Consider the following 11,407-nt stretch of genomic DNA (forward strand, 5'->3'; position numbering starts at 1 on the left):
TTTTGCTTCCTTGTAGCCTATTAAGTGTCCACTGCATTTAAATCTGTCTAACACTTAGTTATATTAGATAACAATGCATGGATGTCGCAAGGTAAACAGATCCATAATTTAAATGACTGGATTCATACACTCCGTTAAAAGCATTGCTTGTTAGCAGAAATCAATTGTATGTTATATATTTTGCCCCATAAACAAAGCTTAGATTTCATTACTGATATCACTGCAGAACTGGAAGAGGTACCCAGTTACAAGCATGGAGTTACAGCAGTGGATCAAATGGGGTCTCACCCCACTTCAACCAGGAATTAACTGGGCAGCTCTAAGCAGATCCCACAGGACAGAAGTGGTCATGGGCTCTTACGAATACTGAGTCTCATTCCAAAAAGAGCACTCCTTTTGAATTACTTCTAAAAATGTTTCCTTTCCTGAAGTGTGAAATCTCATATTCCTGTCAAGCAAATTCTAACTGTTTTACCTACAGAGCCACATCTATTCTTGCATTCGGTTAGAGTTAGTGGAAGATGTTACACTGTCTTAGCCAAAGTTAACAATAATATTCTTTTCCCCTTTCCTATAAACGTTTGCTCCACACAAAGCAGCCTCCATCCTACACAGGCAGGTAGGGTATAATAGATGGATGCAAACCTAGGGAAAACTGTTGTAAATGGAAATATACCACAAAGAAGAAACACAGTAGCTGGAGACTCTCCACAATTATTTTCCATTTGACCTCCTACAAATAATTGTCATCAGAGAGCTGTGTTAGCAGTACCAGACTGTAATTAAGTCTCCCATGTCTAATACAAAAGGAAAACCAAGCAGATCACTGAACGCAAACTGCAAGACAGAGGGCTTTCATACTGTTACGGGTGAGAAAGTGACTTGCTTTTTTAGCCCTGAAGTACACAACCACTCCAGCACCAGATAGTTAGACACTCTGCTTTCCCAAGAGCCACACTCCTCCTTTCCCTGCCATGTTCCAGCACTTGTAACCCCTGACACTCATTCGCATTCATTTAGACTGGGAAGGTAACTGCTTGTAGCTCAGCACCTGGCTCTTCAGTTACACATGGTTCCCAGGAGGAAAATACTAATTTTCTTCTGTGTGTAAGCTAGTGCAGCAGAAAAAAAAATCTATTTTATTACAAAAAGTGTATTTCTAGCAAACAAAAGGCAAATAAAAACCCAGCCTTGCATAAAGTAACCTCATTCACCTAAACATTTTAAAATTACAAATATACACTCAGACTGAAACACACCCGTAGTACCATTTAAAACTGGTAAAGAGGGATTTACAGAGAAAAATGGATTAATTTGTTTTCAGATGGATTATGCCACTGCTTTTTAATGTATACTGTAATTAACTTCTGCATGGATATAGCTAATAATGCCGCACCCCATCCTCAAAAATCCCAGCCAGCACTGCGATAGGCTTAGTTTCCTTTGTTAAAAATTTAAGAAAATCTGGGATCAATACAGCTTCCTCAATAAATATGACCAAATGAAACAGCAATTTTGCCCTGCAACAAAATGATACTGAAACTGATAGGTATTTCTAGTTTAGGACAAGACAAAATATACATGTTCTGCCTTTGTGGAAGCACCACATCCACAGAATAAAAACTCCTTGGAATAAGCATTACAGACCAATACTGCAGAATAATAAAGTACAATACAAGAAAACCATTTCAGTTGGCAAGTAGTAGAGAGATCCCACCTTACTTTTATAGCAAAAAAGCTCCACAAAGGCAGTGACTTCTGAACTCTCTCTCCATTACTTTGCTTATAGCAGTTCACAGCTTTATAAGGCTTGTTTCAAGAGAAAAACAAACAAACAAAAAAGGCTTCAGAGGTGAATAAATCCAAGGTTTGAGGTTTTATCCAAGCCTCAAAACATAAATTAAAGGGACGCTTAATCTAGGGTAGTACATTACAGAATAACCTAAGTGTTGGTGTGCTGCCATTCATGTAAGTGGGAACGAGCAATAGATCAAACTCAGTGTTAACCTTGCTTCAGCATTTTCATATCCAGCTGAAAGCACTCTGGTCTTTCAGTTGTTATGATAAAAAAGCACATGACTTGCTCTTATGTTTTTTTCTTTTCTGTACAAACATTCCACCTGTTTTTTCCTTCAGCAATGTCAACAGCTAATCAAAAACTGTAAGGAACTTAGAGCATAGCTTTTTGAATTGAACACTGCTTTTCATAAACAGCTAAAGGATACCAAGAGAATTCTCTTTAAAAGCCCAGGAGAAAAACAATGCTAGAAGTTTTCCATTTCCTGACACATTTCAGTGTTGCTGTGGTAAAGGAAAATATTTACTTGTAAATATATTAAATGCATCCAATGTAAAATCTAAACAAAATGAGGCACTGCAGATCTGTTGTCAATTGTGTCCTTTGGAAATATCCTAAATCCTGACATGCTGAGGTAAAACATCCTGATGAGTGCTGAACAAGGTAGCTCACAGTGACTTCAGTAGTTGTTGTGGGTATTTCAGCCTTCTCTGGATTAAAATGAGGAGGCATGATTTTTATCAACAGAACAAGAGTTCCCCTGTGCCACATGTGAATTTAACAGCAAACTCTATCAAATCAGAAAAATTGGATCACATCATGGTGCTTACCAAGAAAATGTGTTTAGCCAGTAGTGAGGGTTCAGCAGAACAGCAGCTGACAAGCTAACATGCATCACCCTTATTTATTTATTTAAACTGCTAACGCACTGTGCTGGCTCTCTATCTCTTTTTCTCAATCGTGCATAGCTTCAGGGATGATGTACAAAGCACATCAGGTGTTTCTCCCTTGCTGCTCCTATCAAGCATTAGGAATGGCACAACTCACTCAAAGCATGCTTCCTGCTTTCACCACATCAGCCAACCACAGCAGAAAAATAGAAAAATCCCAAGGCAAACTTGTGTAAAATCATATATTTTAATTTAGGTTAACAAGAAATGATGGAATGACTCTATAGCACAAGTCTACTTCCATGACAGCTCTTTTTTTGCTGAACGTCATCTATGCAGCATGTGGAAAGATAGGTTATTTCAGAATTGGCATTAACTAGCCAGGCAACATCCATGTTTCCATATCCATACAGCATGAAGGCCTCCAAACGCAGATGATAGAAACCTTTTTATCGCATTTGTAAACTTTTAAATGCAAAAATGATTCAACCTGCTAGAAAACTATGTATAGAAAGTGCTCTTCCAGGTACTTTGGACCCACTAGATTTCATAAATAAATTCAAGTTTCACAGAGGAGTGTCATAATTGAGCTCAATATTTGGAACTGTGTACCATTGCGAAGACAGTTTTCCTTCCAAGTTCTTAAGCAAGATCACCTGAGTGTTTTGCAACAAGCAGGGGAGATGTGAAAGATCTCTGAAAAAGAGCTATGGGCTGTTATTTTGCTTTATATTAAGTGGCATTTTGCAAATGGCACCCTGCAAGTTGTGCCTTAACTCCTTGTTAAAATTCAACTAAAATCTGTATTACACCGCTTTATACACACGGGTAAAATACACAGTTGAAAAATCTATGAAACATAAATTACATGATTGCTTCTGAAGAATAAAACATTTCCCAGTAGATTTATAATAGACTGTTTTACTGTACATCCACAGGACCGGATGTACATCTCCAGGACCTGGAGAGCTGAAGAAAGAAAAACTGTCTAAAACAACTTTGGAATTAGGAAGTAAAGCAGGCTGCAATGCTGCTTCTGGCTGGCCAAACTAATAATGTTTCATCTTTTTCTCAGTGAACACTAATATGCGACAGCAAATGATCCATTAGGTCTGGATCACAATGCTATTTTCCCCACTTATCCCTGGAATAACACTGTCTCGGACTGCTGGAGGAACAGAAATGCTATCAATTCACGTTAGCCCTAAAGTTTTCCCTCACAGCACTCCTCTGCTGAGAAGCCAGGAGACGAATGAGAGCCATCACCTTGAAGGTGCCAGTAATGAACTATGGAAAGATGTCCTGGAACACAAGGGACCCAACTCTATGGAGAGCTCTGTAGCTTTCCTGCATCCCTGACCAATTTCTCCATCAGCACTCTTTGCTGCGCTCCTTGCACTATGTACAATGCCTGTTTTGGAAGCTTTATCACTCACCATCCCATAAACACATAATACAAATGCACTTCACACATACATATGCACACACACTCGAGACACACGTACACGCACACTCGCTCCCCGACATCACATGCAATTCTTCCCAAGTCCCCTGTGTATCGCTTAAAAACAGAAACCAAGCACACACACACCAACACCCCCCCCCAGAAAAAAAAACCCAAACAAAACAAAACCTAACCCAAAACAAACAACCAAACCCAAAACCCCAACCAGTAAACAAAACCAACAAAACACACAGAAAGGAGGAGGGAATGGGGGGCAGAGGGGGCAAAGGAAAAAAATAGAAGCTTTTTTTTTCCTGCTGTTGCTGTGGCTCCCAAGCATGCAGTGCTAAGGAAGAGTAGTTCCCCACTTTCATCAGCTAGCTACATCCTTGGGATGAAAGGGAGCAGACCGGAATGATGCTGAGGCTGCATAAGGGAAAATAAGGTTTTGCAAACATGCCTGACTCCCAGCGAAATTCTCTCCTCCACATCCCCTCCTCCCTAAAACCTACCCTGAGGGGAGGGAAAGAAAAAAAACAAACCAAAACAAACCAAAAACAACAACACATAAGGAAAAAAGTGATGAAAAGACACAACTCACCTTAACAAGGGGTGTTGGATGGGGTCAGAGAGGAGGAAGGGTATATAAAAAGATCTATTTTTAGCAGAGGTTGTGATAGTACTGAAACACACAGACACAGGGTTTGGAAGCAAGGGAGAAGAGTATAAAAAAAACGAGGGGAAGAGAAATTATCAAGAAGGTGCAAGTCGGTCTGGCACGAGAGAGGAGAATCCCCAAGGAAAAAATAAAAATAAAGAAAAATAATCAAAACAACCACCAAATGCCAAGAGGAGCAGGAGGGAGAGCGTGGCGGTGCCGGGGTTTTGTTTTGTTTCCCTTCGCTGGGGGCGGGCGGAGGCGGAGGAGCAGGGGGGTCGCGCTTTCGGCGAGGAGCCCCTCGCTGCCTCCCCGCGACCGTCTCTCTGCCCGGCGGCTCCGGGCGGCCGGGCTCGCTCCTCGCCCGGCTCCGGCGGCGGCGGCTGCGGCGGGCGCGGCGCTCCGCTCCCGCGGCTCGGTGGGGCTCTGCAGCCGCGTTCACGCCGCCGCCGCCGCTGCCGCTCCTCGGCCACCCCCGCGCACCGCGCTCCCGCCGCCGCCCGCGGGCGCCCCCCGCCGCCCGCCGCTACGGGCCGGGGCACTGGGACAGCTCCGGGGCTGGGGCGGGACGGCAGCGCGGGGAGCCGTGGGAAGGGCTGGGGGGGCACACACACACATACACACCTCTTCAAGGTGGGTGCCGGGCACGGAGAGGGACCCGCAAGGGGGAAGTGCCGGTGCGGAGCCCCAGACACCCCGGTGTGACACACCCCTGGGAGCCCGGTGTCCCTGCCCGGAGCCTCCGTGCGGGAGCCAGCTCGCCCTCTGGGCTGTCGAACCTCCTCCCGGCGCCCGCGGGGAAGGGGAGCTAGGGTCTGGGAAGCGAAACTCGGGCACGCTGAAAGGCGACAGGCGTTTTATCGGTGCATAGAACCGTCGCTCAGTGTCATTGAGAGACGCACCAGCAACAAGCTGGGAGGCTGAGAACTGTACTCACTTCCATTAAAAGTAGTAAAACTGCATCCAGCTTTGCCTTTCATGCTGAAGCGTGGCTTACAGGCAGCGGCGCCGGCAGATGATGGTCATTCGTGAGCCAGATAGAAGCTACTGGCAGGATTTTGTTGATAAGGACCATCAGAGGGTCACTTTGTCTTAAGCAGCTGCCAAAATCCAGAAAACATTTAGATGTTACGGAAACAACCTTTTACCGGGCTTAACACCCCCAGAAATACTCTCCAACTAAAAATAAATCGTGTGAAAGTTGTTTTTAAGAAGATAAATATAAAAACTTTGGAAGTCCTTTTGCATTTTCATTGTCTAGATTGAAAGCAGTCAGGGAATGGAGAATTTACGTGCAGAGAAATAAATGGGCTTTTAAAAAGTATTATATTTATCTATGGTGCTATTACCAACCATATGTAAACATGCCTGTTTATAACTTGTGATTCTGAATTGGCATTGTCCCATAAATGATGAGAGCAAATGCAGGTCAAGCTGTTGGATCCACAACTTGCAAATGATATACAAGCTGGGCTTCAGCACCACTGTTACACTGAGATAAGCAGGAGTACATATAGTAAATAGTAGAAGGATATGCTCCTGTATGTAAATCGATGCTAAGAAAGAAAGATACTTCCTGAAAATAGACCATTTGTTGATGTCTGGCAGTAGATGAAACTATGTGGAATGAGAGTTTGGATGTACTGGGGTAGGTAGTAGTTGCTCCTAAATACTAGCCTTGGTAATCACAGGAAGGACAGTGGCTACAAGAGGACTGCAGGCATAAAAAAGACATTACAATTGCATTATTCTGCATTCGAACTCTTTTTTTCCTCCTCCAGAGAAAAAAGTGCTTCCTACAGGTTTACAGCAGAGGAACTGGAGGAATAATGAGCTTTCCAAATCTCTCATATGAAGTAGAAATAAAAGAAGAGGATGTTGTTCCTTTAGTGAGCTTCTCACAGGAGTCAGAGGAAGAAGATCCTCTTCTGTTTTGGTGCAGTTTCAGCTTCTGCCCATTTCTTCTCCAGTTTCCTCTGAGAACCCAATTGTTCAGCAGTCTAATGACTGCACCCAAGAATTTACAGGGTTTGGATCACATTTCCCTTTTTAAAAAATCATATATATATAAAATTATTCACAGCTACACAAAGGGGAGTAAAGACATTGGAAATAAGCTCCGTGCGGCTTGAAGCCTTGATTTCCGCAATAACTAAGTTGGGAACATGTTTCATAGGTTAAAGTGGAGGTAATGTTTTGCACATTATGTTAGTGAATCATAGAATCATAGAATAGTTAGGGTTGGAAAGGACCTCAAGATCATCTAGTTCCAACCCCCCTGACATGGGCAGGGACACCGTACACTAAACCATATCACCCAAGGCTTCATCCAACCTGGCCTTGAACACTGCCAGGGATGTAGCATTCACAACTTCCCTGGGCAACCCGTTCCGGTACCTCACCACCCTCACAGGAAAGAATTTCTTCCTTATATCCAATCTAAACCTCTGCTGTTTAAGTTTCAACCCGTTACCCCTTGTCCTGTCACTACAGTCCCTAATGAATAGTCCCTCACCAGCATCCCTGTAGGCCTCCTTCAGGTACTGGAAGGCTGCTATGAGGTCTCCATGCATCCTTCTCTTCTCCAGGCTGAACAGCCCCAACTTTCTCAGCCTGTCTTCATATGGGAGGTGCTCCAGTGCCCTGATCATCCTCGTGGCCCTCCTCTGGACTTGTTCTAACAGTATATTTTCTTTAATTTCAGTTCATTTTCAAGAAGCTGCATCTCAGCTAACGTGTATTTACATGAAATCTCATTGACTACTATTATTTACAAATCAATTTGCACTGTTGCAAAAGTGCCAATTTACTGTAAAGCACAGGTCCATCCAGGATGAGGGCAAGGCTCCGAGCATTATCACTTCTCTGAGCCACTCTATGTCTGGTAATATCAGGGCAGTTTTTATTGTCAATTATAACCCGTGGCCCTACTGACTTTCCCATATTTGCACGGACCTATTATTTTTAATTCCAGTTCTCTGGAAAAAAAGTGCCCTTTGATGAATGGCTTTATAGTTGGATTGTGAAAAGCACATATACTGGTGATATTCGGGAACACATAAACTCAAAATGCTTAAATGCCAGCATATCTTTTTAAAACATGCATTTCAGTTGTCATGTCACAGGATCTGCATATTCAATATCTGATGTACAAACCTAACTTGTCATTCTAGTAATCTGCATTCTTGGAAACAGTTTTACATCTTGAACATACATTTAAATGGATGGAAATCATTACAAGGGTTAAAATTGGAGAATTTGATTATGTAAAGAGCTCCTGTAGAAATCCTTTTTCCAGAAACCAGTATACCTACATTATAGATAATTGCCTAAATTGCTCAAATCCCAAAGGTAGTCAAAAAGGTTATTGAGAGAACAAGACAGAGCATCCAAACTGACATAAACAAAATCACTCCTCAAAGGTCATTATGTTGCTTCAGGGTATCACTGTTGCAGAAAACAGTTAATGCTGGGCACCTTTCCTCTGGTTTTCATTCGGGCAGTCTAGAGGAAGACACATGTTGTGTTCGGTTCATTATGAAACACACAAATCATGTACGCTGACAGAGCAGCAAAGAATCTTTGAGGCAGAGAGATAAAAACTTCAGTTTGGGTAATGAATTCAGTGGCCTTATGCTGAGAGGTATGAACCAGGTCATCGTGAGTTCTTGCCTGCCAGCAGTTCTCTTTAAAATCTCTGCTGCAGGCTAGACTCAGGCAAAGAACAACTTGCTTCCCCTCTCAACCTGGTGAAGATACCTGCAGATCTCCACTGCTGCTTTAGTACTGTTCCTCCAAAGCTATGCTGTAGCCAGCATGAGGTGAACCTTTGGTACGACCTCGCTTTGAATACTGTGTACAGTTCTGGGTCCCACAACTCAAGGTGGATGTGGAGGTCCTTGTATGCATCCAGAGGAGGGCAGTAAAAGAACTGGAAGCTAAGGACTTCAGGTTTATCTAGTTTGGAGGAAAGGAGGCTGAGAAGTAACCTCGTTGCTCTGTAGCTTCCTGAGGAGGGAAGTGGAGGAGGAGTGGCTGAGCTCTTCTCCCTGGCATCCAGTGACAGCATGTATGGGAACGGTTCAAAGCTGTATTAGGGGAGGTTCAGACTGGACATTAGGAAGCATTTATATTTTTAATGAGAGAAAGGTCAAACACTGGAACAGGCTTCCTGGGGAGGCGTTCGATGCCCCAACCGTGTCAGTGTTTAAGAGGCATTTGGATAGTGTCCTTAATAGCATGCTTTTACTTCTGGTTGGCCAGTTGGACTAGGTGATCATTGTAGCTCTCTTCCAACTGAAATACTATGTTTTCTTTTCCTTTCCCTTCCCTTTTGTTCCCTTTCCTTCCCATTTTCCTTCCTTTCCCTTTCATCTCTTCCTTTTACTGTTTCAATTTATTTGAGATACTCTGACTGTCCCTCTTGTCTAGACTTTTGTCGGCTTCACCCAAGAATGGTGAAGTTCACAATTCACGCCCACGTGCGATGGAAGTCCACTCACCACTTCACAGATTATGGGAGCTTTAAACAGAGCATGTCAAAGTATTCATTTAGTACACTCCAAAATTTAATATGGATGTGCAAGTAATAAGCAGCATTTCAAGACGGTTGGGAAGCCCTGAAAGAGATCACATATATGCCAATTACTTCACACTATGCCTTTTAAAAAATTATCTCCTGGTTATCAATTACTGTGTAAGGGCCTAGCAACACAAGATAGAAACTTAGGTTCCATGGGTTTTAATAGTATGATTTATTGCATTTGTGAAAGAAGCTATTTCACAAGGGTATGATGTTAGAGTTCAAAAAATGTGACAATAATGATAAAACAGGCTTTTAAAGTGAATAAATATCAAACAACACTGAAATGAAACACTTCAGGCTAGATAACCAACCTAAATAGTCTTATGATATTGTATATTATTGACAGTTTTGTTAACATTTTCATGCGTTTTAAACTTACTATCAAAAGCTTCTTTTAAAAGGTTTGTATTACATTAGTCTTCATGTCTTCAAAATTCTAAATATTCCTAACACTGTATGATGTTGAATGAGTTGTGTTTGCTATTTGACTGCAGTTCAGTGCAACTGACAGCAATTTTAAATGTCTAACTACTTATTAATAGAAATATGGCATGCATTATAATTTTTTTCCTCTTAAATTATTAGCATTGTGACAGATCTGGATACAATTTTACATACCAATTTGAATTAACATAAACCAGGCTAATAATATGCACTTGTGAGCAAATCTTTTGTTCCAGACTGAGGCAGAGCAGCTGAGCTAGAAACCAGGCAGACAAATGATGGAGTTATGAAGGGAAATCCCTTCTCCTTCTGCAGAGAAGTAGCTGATATCTGAAGTTCCCTGTTAATATGAAAGTTTCTACCTTCTAGCAGAGGAGCCTTTTGTGGTCTCTAGTCCAGAGTCTCAGTTGTATTTAAGTGTCTGCTTCCTGTCAAAACTGCTCAAAGTATTAAGGATTATTTGTGATACCTTGGTTTTGCAGAGCGATGTCATACTGAACTGTATCGACATTCATTTATACTGTAGCCATTAAGTTGTGAAAAGTCCTCCCTGGGCTAAATTGGTAAGTATGTATATGTAGATCACAGAGATGAGCACGTTTTCCCTCCTCCCAGTTGTTTTGTACTATTGAGTAACAGCAATAGTCTATTTATTTCCTTCATCCTTCCAAGAATGTCACACAGGCCAGAACTGATGGACTTCTGTGAGAGCTCTATTACTCCAGTTCACTTTCTATGTTTCAACAGTTATGTCAGAAACTTGCCGGAAGCTATCCAAAGTGACTTGTCTCTCACCACCCAATGTACTTCTTCTAGAAATCAATCAACAAGTTCTCAAAATGACCTTCCACTGCAATGATTTCTGAAATTACAACTGCATTTTAAAAACTGAGCACAGTTCTTATTTTGGCACCTGGCACCGTACCTACAAGGCTGACCTCTATGAGCTCTTTCCACTGCATCAAAATGACACTAGCTTTTCCCCCATACTATTAGTTTATTTATTAAACTTTGGTAGGCTATCTATTCAGACTTATTGGTAATTCTTATCTGACCAAGAAGATTACTGACAGGTTCATCCATTTTAAAAGGAGACTAGAATGGATTTCTCATTTGGCTGTCAGTCCATGTTCTTCATTTGTCAGGAAAAAAAGTCAAAACTTGATCTTCATTTGTCAAATCTGTCTTTCCCATCATATACAGTGAGTCAGAGATTACAACTCATCTTAAGTACTTATAGTAAATAAGCTGTGAACAGTAAGAATAGGATTGCTTGACTTTGAAAGATATGTACAACAGGACACCATTGGTAGGATCAAGCCAATAAAACAGAAAATTTAGTAGACTCCTGCTCCACTCATAGGTACACAATCTTTCTCTTTGGTCTTGCTTTATTTGTTTCTGATGCTTGTTACAGAAAGACATGAAGTTTCCTCTGTTCTGGCGTCATACGTGTAAAAAACTATCAATCAGCAGGACTTTCTTAGGGAATCAGTTGGGTTATTTTTTTAATTCTGGTAAGCTTTTTAGATTTTTGCATCCCCATGATATTAATTAGAAGAGAATTTTTCGGGTTTTTGTTTTGTGT

General features: G+C 41.7%; 1 protein-coding gene across 10 annotated transcripts in view; it reads right to left on the bottom strand.

Annotated features, from left to right (window-relative positions):
• Positions 1-5,440, bottom strand: part of LOC101873927 (poly(rC)-binding protein 3-like) — a 494,741-nt gene extending 489,301 nt beyond the window's left edge. For 8 of the 10 annotated variants that reach the window (XM_034059923.1, XM_034060208.1, XM_034060177.1 and 5 more), the window contains exon 1: positions 4,734-5,128. The gene's annotated coding sequence lies outside the window, so the exon portion shown is untranslated. Of the gene's footprint in view, positions 1-4,733; positions 5,129-5,414 lie in introns of those variants that run through there. The other 2 variants (XM_034060088.1, XM_034074629.1) reach the window with 2 other exon arrangements.
• Between the last annotated feature and the right edge of the window lie 5,967 nt (positions 5,441-11,407).

Source organism: Melopsittacus undulatus, chromosome 1, assembly GCF_012275295.1.
Source record: "Melopsittacus undulatus isolate bMelUnd1 chromosome 1, bMelUnd1.mat.Z, whole genome shotgun sequence".
NCBI lineage: Eukaryota > Metazoa > Chordata > Aves > Psittaciformes > Psittaculidae > Melopsittacus > Melopsittacus undulatus.